Below are 13,526 nucleotides of genomic sequence, written 5' to 3' on the forward strand. Positions count from 1 at the left end.
AGACATTAAGATAGCATGCTATCTAGATGTGAAGGTTCCTTTCACAAAGCTCAAGAGAAGAAGATGATGGATTGATTCAAAACAAAAAGGAAATGGAAAGCACATAAACCATAAAAAACCAAGAACAATTAAAGGAAGAAGAAAACATAAAATGGAAAGGAAAGAAATGGTAAAAATGTGAGAAGCACGCCACTACAAGGCTAGGCTAGAAGCCATGGCAACCTTGAAGATGAGTGGATGTGTGCCGCCACTTGCTATGCAAGATAAGGCTTAAAAGTTTCACTCCCAAGGGAGGAAACTCTCACAAATGGTTGAGACACAAGAGTGTTTTTACTTCAAAATGTTCAACCCTTTTACATGTCTAGGAGCACCCCTTATATAGATGAGTTTAGGGGCCTCTAAGCAAATAAAAGATACCTAAGGATGTCTCTACAAAAACTTAACCCTAGCTTCTAGAAACTAGGTCAAATAAGGTTACAAAAAATGAGAGACAAAAGAGCTAACTATGGTGTGTGCAAGGCTAATTTCGTTCTTGCACAAAAGGAGGCAAAGAATGTGTCTCATATGTCTCCAAAATGTAGCCAAAGTGTGCTAAAAACAAAGGAGACCAAAGGTACATAGGTACACTTGTTTTATGCCTTTTACTCCTAGGTCGAACTACGAACAAGGCAACTTGGGGCGATGATGCTGGAAAAGAGTGAACTAGGCCGAACTGCGCCCAAGGCAACTTGGGGGGATGACACTGGAAAAGAGTGAACTTGGCCAAACTGCGAAGAAGGAAACTTAGAGGAAAGTTGGAAACGAGGGAGACTTAGCCGAACTACGAAGAAGGCAGGCTTTTGGGAAGTTGGAACCGACAGAAGCGAATACTGAACTCCAAATACGACCGACCTTTGGGTTGTCGGCTTCCTGGGAAGCGATATGAAACTCCAAATACGACTGACTCTTGGGTTGTTGGAAACAATGGGAGGCCACGCGAGAACTCTGAATACTATGGACTCTTGGGTTGTTGGACGCAAGGGGAGGCCCCGATAGAACACCGAATACTACGGACTCTTGGGTGGTTCGAAGCAAGGGGAGGTCCCGCTAGAACTCCGAATACTACGGACTCTTGGGTTGTTGGAAGCAAGGGGAGGCCTCGCTAGAACTCCGAATACTACGGACTCTTGGGTTGTTGGAAGCAAGGGGAGGCCCCACTAGAACTCCGAATACTACGGACTCTTGGGTTGTTGGCAACGACAACTTAGGGGGATGATGCTGGAAAAGAGTGAACTAGGCCAAATTGCGAACAAGGCAACTTGGGGGATGATGCTGGAAAAGAGTGAACTAGGCCAAACTGCGAACAAGGCAACTTGGGGGGATGATGCTAGAAAAGAGTGAACTAGACCGAACTACGAACAAGGAAACTTGGGGGGATGATGTTGGAAAAGAGTGAACTAGGCCGAACTGCGAACAAGGCAACTTAGGAGGATGACGCTGGAAAAGAGTGAACTTGGCCAAACTGCGTGAAGGCAACTTGCGGGGATGAAGTTGGAAAAGAGCGAAGCTTAGCCGAACTGTGAAGAAGGCAACTTGGAGGGATGACGTTGGAAAAGAGAGATGTTCTGCAAGTCACGTTGGACATATATCTTTGCCCCCGTGGGTGGTGTGGAAGTTGGGTCTGATCACCTGTGTCAAGTGCGAGGTCGGAAAGAATGGGATGCCATTGAATTTGTATGACAAATGACACCTTGCCCTTCATGCTAGTGGTGTGGTTTGTGCTTGGTTGTCAGCTACGAATGCTACCTGGTTGATCCTGCCAGTAGTCATATGCTTGTCTCAAAGATTAAGCCATGCATGTGTAAGTATGAACTAATTGAGAGTGTAAAACTGCGAATGGCTCATTAAATCAGTTATAGTTTGTTAGATGGTATCATCTACTCGGATAACCGTAGTAATTCTAGAGCTAATACGTGCAACAAACCCCGACTTCTAGAAGGGATGCATTTATTAGATAAAAGGTCGACGCAGGCTCTGCCTGTTGCTTTGATGATTCATGATAACTCGTCGGATCGCACGGCCTTTGTGCCAGCGACACATCATTCAAATTTCTGCCCTATCAACTTTCGATGGTAGGATAGTGGCCTACTTATAACGTTGTCGTTGATGCGTTCAAATTAATACTACTAAACTACAGCAACTTCAGTATTGCTAAGATAGTAGTCAAGAAAATAGAAGGGGTAAAGTAACCCAAAGTCGTCTCCCAACGAACACAAAATTGATTTTTAACAAGTTAGTTCTTATAAAATCTATACAAAACGGTTAGTCAAATAAAATAAAAAATATAGGGGATTAAGATAAACAAAGATAGAAATAAAATTTAAAAGATAAAAAGAAATAAAAACAATAGTAAAGAAAATAGATTGATTCCATTGCTTTTTCAAAATAGATTCATCATCAGTTATCTAAAGATTATTGCTCAATTAATTATTGTTATCGATTTACAAATTAATCAATGTAAAGTCTCAATTAATTTGTTGGCGTTCTCACTTTTAACCAAAGTACAGTCTTAATTAAAAGTGAGAACTTTTAGATTATCCATAGTAAATTCAACCAAAGTACAGTCTCAATCAAATTTACTATGCCTAATCATGTCTAGTCTTTTATCTCCTCACCAAATAAAAAGCTTAATTAATCAAAGTAAAGTCTCAAATAATTGTAGTTAGAGTAAATACCTTTAACCAAAGTAAAGTCTCAATTATTTGTAAAAACTCATTTAATCATATGAAAGTTTCTAAATAAAATCAAAGTAAAGTCTCAATTAAATTTAAAAACCCTCGAACTCATATGATCAACATTCATATAGATTTAAAATCATTACTTTTTACGTGATTCAAAGATAAAAGACATAGATGAATTAAAACCTCAACAATAATAAAAAGAACAAAGAAATTAATTCATTCTAATCTCAGAATCCATAATGAAATTACAATGGAATCAACCCAAAAAGTTTAGCAATCCATGGAATCCAAAATAAAAAGAAGAATAGAGAGAAGAAGAGAGAGAAAGAAATTAGGTCCCCCTAAGGGTTCCTAAATTCCGAAGTGCCGAGCTTGTTTTTCTGCTTCTCCCTTGGTCTCTTTATATAGGAATTGGACTGGGCTTTTCTGTTGCTAAAACCTCTCAAATATCTTCTAAAATAAAGATAAAGATAAATATTCAAAGATATTTGGAGAGATATAGACTATTTAACAAATATAGTTGGTTAATAATTTATGATATAATTAAATAAATTAATTATTTAAAGATATCTTATAAATTATCACCAAATAATATTTGTATTAATTTTCTAAATAGCCAATTTTCAATTCTGTAGTCCAATTTTGCATAGACATCCAAAAATATCAATATTTGTAGTTAAATCCCTCTCCTTTGACCAGTTTTTGACCAGAGTTGAATATTTGACCAGAGTTGACTGTTTGACCAGGTTTGACCAGGTTTGACCAGTTTGACTATGCAATGACAGGATGACACGTGGCATCAATTCTGTAGTTCAAACTGGTCAAACCTGGTCAAATAGTTAACTCTGGTCAAATATTCAACTCTGGTCAAAAACTGGTCAAAGGAGAGGGATTTAACTGCAAATATTCCAGCGTCATCCTCCTAAGTTGCCTTGTTCGCAGTTCGGCCTAGTTCACTCTTTTCCCACATCATCCCCCCAAGTTTCCTTGTTCGTAGTTTGGTCTACTTCACTCTTTTCCAGCATCATCCTCCCAAGTTGCCTTGTTCGCAATTTGGCTTAGTTCACTCTTTTCCAGCATCATCCCCCCCAAGTTGCCTTGTTCGCAATTTGGCCTAGTTCACTCTTTTCCAGCATCATCCCCCCAAGTTGTCGTTGCCAACAACCCAAAAGTCCGTAGTATTCAGAGTTCTAGCGGGGCCTCCCCTTGCTTCCAACAACCCAAGAGTCCGTAGTATTCGGAGTTCTAGCGGGGCCTCCCCTTGCTTCCAACAATCCAAGAGTCCGTAGTATTCGGAGTTCTAGCGGGGCCTCCCTTGCTTCCAACAACCCAAGAGTCCGTAGTATTCGGAGTTCTAGCGGGACCTCCCCTTGCTTCGAACCACCCAAGAGTTCGTAGTATTCGGAGTTCTATCGGGGCCTCCCCTTGCGTCCAACAACCCAAGAGTCCATAGTATTCGGAGTTCTCGCGTGGCCTCCCATTGTTTCCAACAACCCAAGAGTCGGTCGTATTTGGAGTTTCATATCGCTTCCCAGGAAGCCGGCAACCCAAAGGTCGGTCGTATTTGGAGTTCAGTATTCGCTTCAGTCGTTTCCAACTTCCCAAAAGCCTGCCTTCTTCGCAGTTCGGCTAAGTCTCCCTCGTTTCCAGCTTTCCTCAAAGTTTCCTTCTTCGCAGTTTGGCCAAGTTCACTCTTTTCCAGTGTCATCCCCCCAAGTTGCCTTGGGCGCAGTTCGGCCTAGTTCACTCTTTTCCAGCATCATCCCCCCAAGTTGCCTTGTTCGTAGTTTGACCTAGTTCACTCTTTTCCAGCATCATCCCCCCAAGTTGCCTTGTTCGCAGTTCGGTCTAGTTCACTCTTTTCCAGCATTATCCCCCCAAGTTGCCTTGTTCGCAGTTTGGCCTGGTTCACTCTTTTCCAGCATCATCCCCCCAAGTTGCCTTGTTCGCAGTTTGGCCTAGTTCACTCCTTTCTAGCATCATCCCCCCAAGTTGTCATTGCCAACAACCCAAGAGTCTGTAGTATTCGGAGTTCTAGCGGGGCCTCCCCTTACTTCCAACAACCCAAGAGTCCGTAGTATTCGGAGTTATAGCGGGGCCTCCTATTGCTTCTAACAACCCAAGAGTCCGTACTATTCCGAGTTCTAGCGGGACCTCCCCTTGCTTCCAACAACCCAAGAGTCCGTAGTATTCGGAGTTCTAGCGGGGCCTTCCCTTGTTTCCAACAACCTAAGAGTCCGTAGTATTCGGAGTTCTAGCGGGGCCTTAATTGGTTTGCTCGTCCCTTCTGCCAACGATGCGCTCCTGGCCTTAACTGGCCGGGTCGTGCCTCCGGTGCTGTTACTTTGAAGAAATTAGAGTGTTCAAAGCAAGTCTACGCTCTGGATACATTCGCATGGGATAACACCACAGAATTCTGATCCTATTGTGTTGGCCTTCGGGGACATTTGTAGACCTTTCCAACCCTCACAACTCAAAAATCACGAATTTCATTTTTTCACAAAACTCCCCACCCAACCATCTAACTATGCCGTGGTGCACCGCCAACCTTGGCCATGTGCACAACCCTCCGAACACAAAACTTTCGTGCACCAAGATTTTAATTGTATTCATTTGGGGACATTTGTAGACCTTTCCAACCCTCACATCTCAAAAATCACGAATTTCATTTTTTCACAAAACTCCCCACCAAGCCATCTAGCTATGCTGTGGTGCACCGCCAACCTTGGCCATGTGCAAAACCCTCCGAACTCAAAACTTTCGTGCACCAAGAATTTAATTGTATTCAGTTGGGGACATTTGTAGGCCTTTCCAACCCTCACATCTCAAAAACCACGAATTTCATTTTTTCACAAAACTTCCCACCAAGCAATCCAGCTAAGCCGTGGTGCACCGACAACGTTGGCCATGTGCAAACCCCTTCGAACTCAAAACTTTCGTGCACCAAGAATTTCATGGTATTCATTAGGGGACATTTGTAGGCCTTTCCAACCCTCACATCGCAAGAACCACAAATTTCATTTTTTCACAAAACTCCCCACCAAGCCAACTACGTATGTTGTGGTGCACCGCCAACCTTGGCCATGTGTACAACCCTCCGAACACAAAACTTTCGTGCACCAAGATTTTCATGGTATTCATTTGGAGACATTTGCAGACCTTTCCAACCCTTACATCTCAAAAATCACGAATTTCATTTTTTCACAAAACTCCCCACCAAGCCATCTAGCTATGCTGTGGTGCACCGCCAACCTTGGCCATGTGCAAAACCCTCCGAACTCAAAAATTTCGTGCACCAAGAATTTAATTGTATTCAGTTGGGGAGTTTTGTAGGCCTTTCCAACCCTCACATCTCAAAAACCACGAATTTCATTTTTTCACAAAACTTCCCACCAAGCAATCTAGCTATGCCGTGGTGCACCGACAACGTTGGCCATGTGCAAACCCCTCCGAACTCAAAACTTTCGTGCACCAAGAATTTCATGGTATTCATTTGGGGACATTTGTAGGCCCTTCCAACCATCACGTCTCAAAAACCATGAATTTCATTTTTTCACAAAACCTCCCACCAAGCCATCTAGCTATGCCGCGGTGCACCGACCAACTTGGCCAAGTCCAACCTCCATCTAATTCAAAACTTACATGCACCAAGACTTTTACAGTACTCATTTGGGGACATTTGTAGGCCTTTCCAACCCTCACATCTCAAAAACCACGAATTTCATTTTTTCACAAAACTCCCCACCAAGCCAACTACCTATGTTGTGGTGCACCGCCAACCTTGGCCATGTGTACAACCCTCCGAACACAAAACTTTCGTGCACCAAGATTTTCATGGTATTCATTTGGAGACATTTGCAGACCTTTCCAACCCTTACATCTCAAAAATCACGAATTTCATTTTTTCACAAAACTCCCCACCAAGCCATCTAGCTATGCTGTGGTGCACCGCCAACCTTGGCCATGTGCAAAACCCTCCGAACTCAAAAATTTCGTGCACCAAGAATTTAATTGTATTCAGTTGGGGAGTTTTGTAGGCCTTTCCAACCCTCACATCTCAAAAACCACGAATTTCATTTTTTCACAAAACTTCCCACCAAGCAATCTAGCTATGCCGTGGTGCACCAACAACGTTGGCCATGTGCAAACCCCTCCGAACTCAAAACTTTCGTGCACCAAGAATTTCATGGTATTCATTAGGGGACATTTGTAGGCCTTTCCAAGCCTCACATCGCAAGAACCACGAATTTCATTTTTTCACAAAACTCCCCACTAAGCCATCTACCTATGTCGTGGTGCACCGCCAACGTTGGCCATGTGCACAACCCTCCGAACTGAAAACTTTCGTGCACCAAGATTTTCATGGTATTCATTTGGGGACATTTGTAGGCCTTTCCAACCCTCACATCTCAAAAACCACGAATTTTATATTTCCACAAAACTCCCACACCAAGCATTCTAGTTATGCCGTGGTGCACCGACAACCTTGGCCATGTGCAAACCCCTCCGAACTCAAAAGTTTCGTGCACCAAGAATTTCATGGTATTCATTTGGGGACATTCGTAGGCCTTTCCAACCCTCCACGAATTTCATTTTTTCACAGAACTCCCCACCAAGAAATCTAGCTATGCCACGGTGCACCGATCAACTTGGCCAAGTCAAAACTCCATCCAATTCAAAACTTTTGTGCACCAAGACTTTTACAGTACTCATTGGGGGACATTTGTAGGCCTTTCCAATCCTCACAACCCAAGAACCACGGATTTCATTTTTTCACAAAACTCCCCACCAAGCCATCTAGCTATGCCGCGGTGCACCGGCCAACTTGGCCAAGTGCAAACTCCATCCAATTCAAAACTTTCGTGCACTAAGAGTTTTACAGTACTCATTTGGGGACATTTGTAGGCCTTTCCAACCCTCACATCTCAAAAACCACGAACTTCATTTTTTCACAAAACTCCCACACCAAGCAATAGTAATCTAGCTATGCCGTGGTGCACCGACAACCTTGGCCATGTGCAAACGCCTCCGAACTCAAAACTTTCGTGCACCAAGAATTTCATGGTATTCATTTGGGGACATTAGTAGGCCTTTCAAACCATCACGTCTCAAAAACCACGAATTTCATTTTTTCACAAAACCTCCCACGAAGCATTCTACCTATGCCGCGGTGCACCGACCAACTTGACTATGTGAAACCCCTCTGAACTCAAAACTTTCGTGCACCAAGAATTTCATGGTATTCATTTGGGGACATTTGTAGGCCTTTCCAACCATCACGTCTCAAAAATCATGAATTTCATTTTTTCACAAAACTCCCCACCAAGCCATCTACCTATGCCGTGTTGCACCGCCAACGTTGGCCATGTGCACAACCCTCCGAACTCAAAACTTTCGTGCACCAAGATTTTCATGGTATTCATTTGGGGACATTCTTTGGCCTTTCCAACCCTCTCATCTCAAAAACCACAAATTTCATTTTTTCACAAAACTCCCACCAAGCAGTCTAGCTATGCCGTGGTGCACCGACAACCTTGGCCATGTGCAAACCCCTCCGAACTCAAAACTTTCGTGCACCAAGAATTTCATGGTATTCATTTGGGGACATTTGTAGGCCTTTCCAACCCTCCACGAATTTCATTTTTTCACAGAACTCCCCACCAAGACATCTAGCTATGCCACGGTGCACCGATCAACTTGGCCAAGTCAAAACTCCATCCAATTCAAAACTTTGGTGCACCAAGACTTTTACAGTACTCATTGGGGGACATTTGTAGGCCTTTCCAACCCTCACATCGCAAGAACCACGGATTTCATTTTTTCACAAAACTTCCCACCAAGCCATCTAGTTATGCCGCGGTGCACCGACCAACTTGGCCAAGTGCAAACTCCATCCAATTCAAAACTTTCGTGCACCAAGACTTTTACAGTACTCATTTGGGGACATTTGTAGGCCTTTCCAACCCTCACATCTGAAAAACCACGAATTTTATTTTTTCACAAAACTCCCACACCAAGCAATCTAGCTATGCTGTGGTGCACCGACAACCTTGGCCATGTGTAAACCCCTCTGAACTCAAAACTTTCGTGCACCAAGAATTTCATGGTATTCATTTGGGGACATTTGTAGGCCCTTCCAACCATCACGTCTCAAAAACCATGAATTTCATTTTTTCACAAAACCTCCCACCAAGCCATCTAGCTATGCCGCGGTGCACCGACCAACTTGGCCAAGTCCAACCTCCATCTAATTCAAAACTTACATGCACCAAGACTTTTACAGTACTCATTTGGGGACATTTGTAGGCCTTTCCAACCCTCACATCTCAAAAACCACGAATTTCATTTTTTCACAAAACTCCCCACCAAGCCATCTACCTATGCCGTGGTGCACCGCCAACCTTGGCCATGTGTACAACCTTCCGAATACAAAACATTCGTGCACCAAGATTTTCATGGTATTCATTTGGGGACATTTGTAGGCCTTTCCAACCCTCACATCTCAAAAACCACGAATTTCATTTTTTCACAAAACTCCCCACCAAGCAATCTAGCTATGTCGTGGTGCTCCGATAACCTTGGCCATGTGCAAACCCCTCCGAACTCAAAACTTTCGTGCACCAAGAATTTCATGGTATTCATTTGGGGACATTTGTAGGCCTTTCCAATCCTCACATCTCAAAAACCACGAATTTCATTTTTTCACAAAACGTCCCACCAAGCCATCTAGCTTTGCCGAGGTGCACCGACCAACTTGGCCAAGTGCAAACTCCATCCAATTCAAAACTTTCGTGCACCAAGACTTTTACAGTACTTATTTGGGGACATTTGTAGGACCTTCCAACCCTCACATAGCAAGAACCACGAATTTCATTTTTTCACAAAACTCCCCACCAAGCGATCTAGCTGTGCTACGGTGCACCAACCAACTTGGCCAAGTGCAAACTCCATCCAATTCAAAAGTTCGTGCACCAAGACTTTTACAGTACTCATTTGGGGACATTTGTAGGCCTTTCCAACCCTCATATCTCAAAAACCAAGAATTTCATTTTTTCACAAAACTCCCCACCAAGCAATCTACCTTTGCCGTGGTGCACCGCCAACCTTGGCCATGTGCACAACCCTCCGAATACAAAACATTCGTGCACCAAGATTTTCATGGTTTTCATTTGGGGACATTTGTAGGCCTTTCCAACCCTCACATCTCAAAAACCACGAATTTCATTTTTTCACAAAACTCCCCACCAAGCAATCTAGCTATGCCGTGGTGCACCGACAACCTAGGCCATGTGCAAAGCCCTCCGAATTCAAAACTTTCATGCACCAAGATTTTCATGGTATTCATTTGGGGACATTTGTAGACCTTTCCAACCCGCACATCTCAAAAATCACGAATTTCATTTTTTCAGAAAACTCCCCACCAAGCCATCTAGCTATGCTGTGGTGCACCGCCAACCTTGGCCATGTGCAAAACCCTCCGAACTCAAAACATTCGTGCACCAAGAATTTAATGGTATTCAGTTGGGGACATTTGTAGGCCTTTCCAACCCTCACATCTCAAATACCACGAATTTCATTTTTTAACAAAACTTCCTACCAAGCAATCCAGCTATGCCGTGGTGCACCGACAACGTTGGCCATGTGCAAACCCCTCCGAACTGAAAACTTTCGTGCACCAAGAATTTCATGGTATTCATTAGGGGAAATTTGTAGGCCTTTCCAACCCTCACATCACAAGAACCACGAATTTCATTTTTTCACAACACTCCCCACTAGGCCATCTACCTATGCCGTGGTGCACCGCCAACCTTGGCCATGTGCACAACCCTCCAAACTCAAAACTTTCGTGCACCAAGAATTTCATGGTATTCATTTGGGGACATTTGTAGGCCTTTCCAACCCTCACATCTCAAAAACCACAAATTTCATTTTGTCACAAAACTCCCCACCAAGCGGTCTAGCTATGTTGTGGTGCACCAACAACCTTGACTATGTGCAAACCCCTCTGAACTCAAAACTTTCGTGCACCAAGAATTTCATGGTATTCATTTGGGGACATTTGTACGCCTTTCCAACCATCACGTCTCAAAAATCACGAATTTCATTTTTTCACAAAACTCCCCACCAAGCCATCTAGCTATGCCGCGGTGCACCGACCAACTTGGCCAAGTGCAAACTCCATCCAATTCAAAACTTTCGTTCACCAAGACTTTTACAGTACTCATTTGCGGACATTTGTAGGCCTTTCCAACCCTCACATCTCAAAAACCACGAATTTTATTTTTTCACAAAACTCCCACACCAAGCAATCTAGCTATGCCGTGGTGCACCGAGAACCTTGGCCATGTGCAAACCCCTCCGAATTGAAAACTTTCGTGCACCAAGAATTTCATGGTATTCATTTGGGGACATTTGTAGGCCTTTCCAACCCTCCACGACTTTCATTTTTTCACAAAACTCCCCACCAAGCCACCTAGCTATGCCGTGGTGCACCGACCAACTTGTCCTAGTCCAAACTCCATTTAAATCAAAACTTTTGTGCACCAAGACTTTTACATTACTCATTGGGGGACATTTGTAGGCCTTTCCAACCCTCACATCGCAAGAACCACGGATTTCATTTTTTCACAAAACTCCCCACCAAGCCATCTACCTATGCCGTGGTGCACCGCCAACGTTAGCCATGTGCACAACCCTCCGAAATCAAAACTTTCGTGCACCAAGATTTTCATGGTATTCATTTGGGGACATTCTTTGGCCTTTCCAACCCTCTCATCTCAAAAACCACAAATTTCATTTTTTCACAAAACTCCCCACCAAGCAGTCTAGCTATGCCGTGGTGCACCGACAACCTTGGCCATGTGCAAACCCCTCCGAACTCAAAACTTTCGTGCGCCAAGAACTTCATGGTATTCATTTGGAGACATTTGTAGGCCTTTCCAACCATCACGTCTCAAAAACCACGAATTTCATTTTTTCACAAAACTCCCCACCAAGCCATCTAGCTGTGCCTCGGTGCACCGACCAACTTGGGCAAGTGCAAACTCCATCCAATTCAAAAGTTCGTGCACCAAGACTTTTACAGTACTCATTTAGGGACATATTTAGGACTTTCCAACCCTCATATCTCAAAAACCACGAATTTCATTTTTTCACAAAACTCCCCACCAAGCCATCTACCTTTGCCGTGGTGCACCGCCAACCTTGGCCATGTGCACAACCCTCCGAATACAAAACATTTGTGCACCAAGATTTTCATGGTATTCATTTGGGGACATTTGTAGGCCTTTCCAACCCTCACATCTTAAAAACCACGAATTTAATTTTTTGACAAAACTCCCCACCAAGCAATCTAGCTATGCCGTGGTGCACCTACAAATTCTGCCATGTGCAAACCCCTCCGAACTCAAAATTTTCGTGCACCAAGAATTTCATGGTATTCATTTGGGGACATTTGTAGGCCTTTCCAACCCTCCATGAATTTCATTTTTTCACAAAACTCCCCACCAAGCCATCTAGCTGTGCCTCGGTGCACCGACCAACTTGGCCAAGTCCAACCTCCATCCAATTCAAAACTTACGTGCACCAAGACTTTTACAGTACTCATTTGGGGACATTTGTAGGCCTTTCCAACCCTCACATCTCAAAAACCACGAATTTCATTTTTTCACAAAACTCCCCACCAAGCCATCTACATATGCCGTGGTGCACCGCCAACCTTGGCCATGTGCACAACCCTCCGAATACAAAACATTCGTGCACCAAGATTTTCATGGTATTCATTTGGGGATATTTGTAGGCCTTTCCAACTCTCACATCTTAAATACCACGAATTTCATTTTTTCACAAAACTTGGCACCAAGCAATCCAGGTATGCCGTGGTGCACCGACAACGTTGGCCATCTGCAAACCCCTCCGAACTGAAAACTTTCGTGCACCAAGAATTTCATGGTATTCATTAAGGGAAATTTGTAGGCCTTTCCAACCCTCACATCACAAGAACCACGAATTTCATTTTTTCACAAAACTCCCCACTAGGCCATCTACCTATGCCGTGGTGCACCGCCAACCTTGGCCATGTGCACAACCCTCCGAACTCAAAACTTTCGTGCACCAAGAATTTCATGGTATTCATTTGGGGACATTTGTAGGCCTTTCCAACCCTCACATCTCAAAAACCACAAATTTCATTTTGTCACAAAACTCCCCACCAAGCGGTCTAGCTATGTCGTGGTGCACCGACAACCTTGACTATGTGAAACCCCTCTGAACTCAAAACTTTCGTGCACCAAGAATTTCATGGTATTCATTTGGGGACATTTGTAGGCCTTTCCAACCATCACGTCTCAAAAATCACGAATTTCATTTTTTCACAAAACTCCCCACCAAGCCATCTACCTATGCCGTGTTGCACCGCCAACGGTTGCCATGTGCACAACCCTCTGAACTCAAAACTTTCGTGCACCAAGATTTTCATGGTATTCATTTGGGGACATTCATTGGCCTTTCCAACCCTCTCATCTCAAAAGCCACAAATTTCATTTTTTCACAAAACTCCCCACCAAGCAGTCTAGCTATGCCGTGGTGCACCGACAACCTTGGCCGTGTGCAAACCCCTCCGAACTCAAAACTTTCGTGCACCAAGAACTTCATGGTATTCATTTGGAGACATTTGTAGGCCTTTCCAACCATCACGTCTCAAAAACAACGAATTTCATTTTTTCACAAAACTCCCCACCAAGCCATCTAGTTGTGCCGCGGTGCACCGACAAACTTGGGCAAGTGCAACCTCCATCCAATTCAAAA

At 43.8% G+C, this 13,526-nt stretch overlaps 1 long non-coding RNA gene across 1 annotated transcript; it reads left to right on the forward strand.

The window, feature by feature from the left end:
* Positions 1 to 653: 653 nt before the first annotated feature.
* LOC146882324 (uncharacterized) lies at positions 654 to 2,059 on the forward strand. Its single transcript, XR_014985299.1, has 2 exons — positions 654 to 761; positions 1,331 to 2,059. It is a non-coding gene; the product is annotated as an uncharacterized LOC146882324 (long non-coding RNA).
* Positions 2,060 to 13,526: the final 11,467 nt, after the last annotated feature.

This window comes from Vigna unguiculata, chromosome 10 (assembly GCF_037176805.1).
Source record: "Vigna unguiculata cultivar grain cowpea cultivar isolate G323 ecotype 2 chromosome 10, ASM3717680v1, whole genome shotgun sequence".
Lineage (NCBI taxonomy): Eukaryota > Viridiplantae > Streptophyta > Magnoliopsida > Fabales > Fabaceae > Vigna > Vigna unguiculata.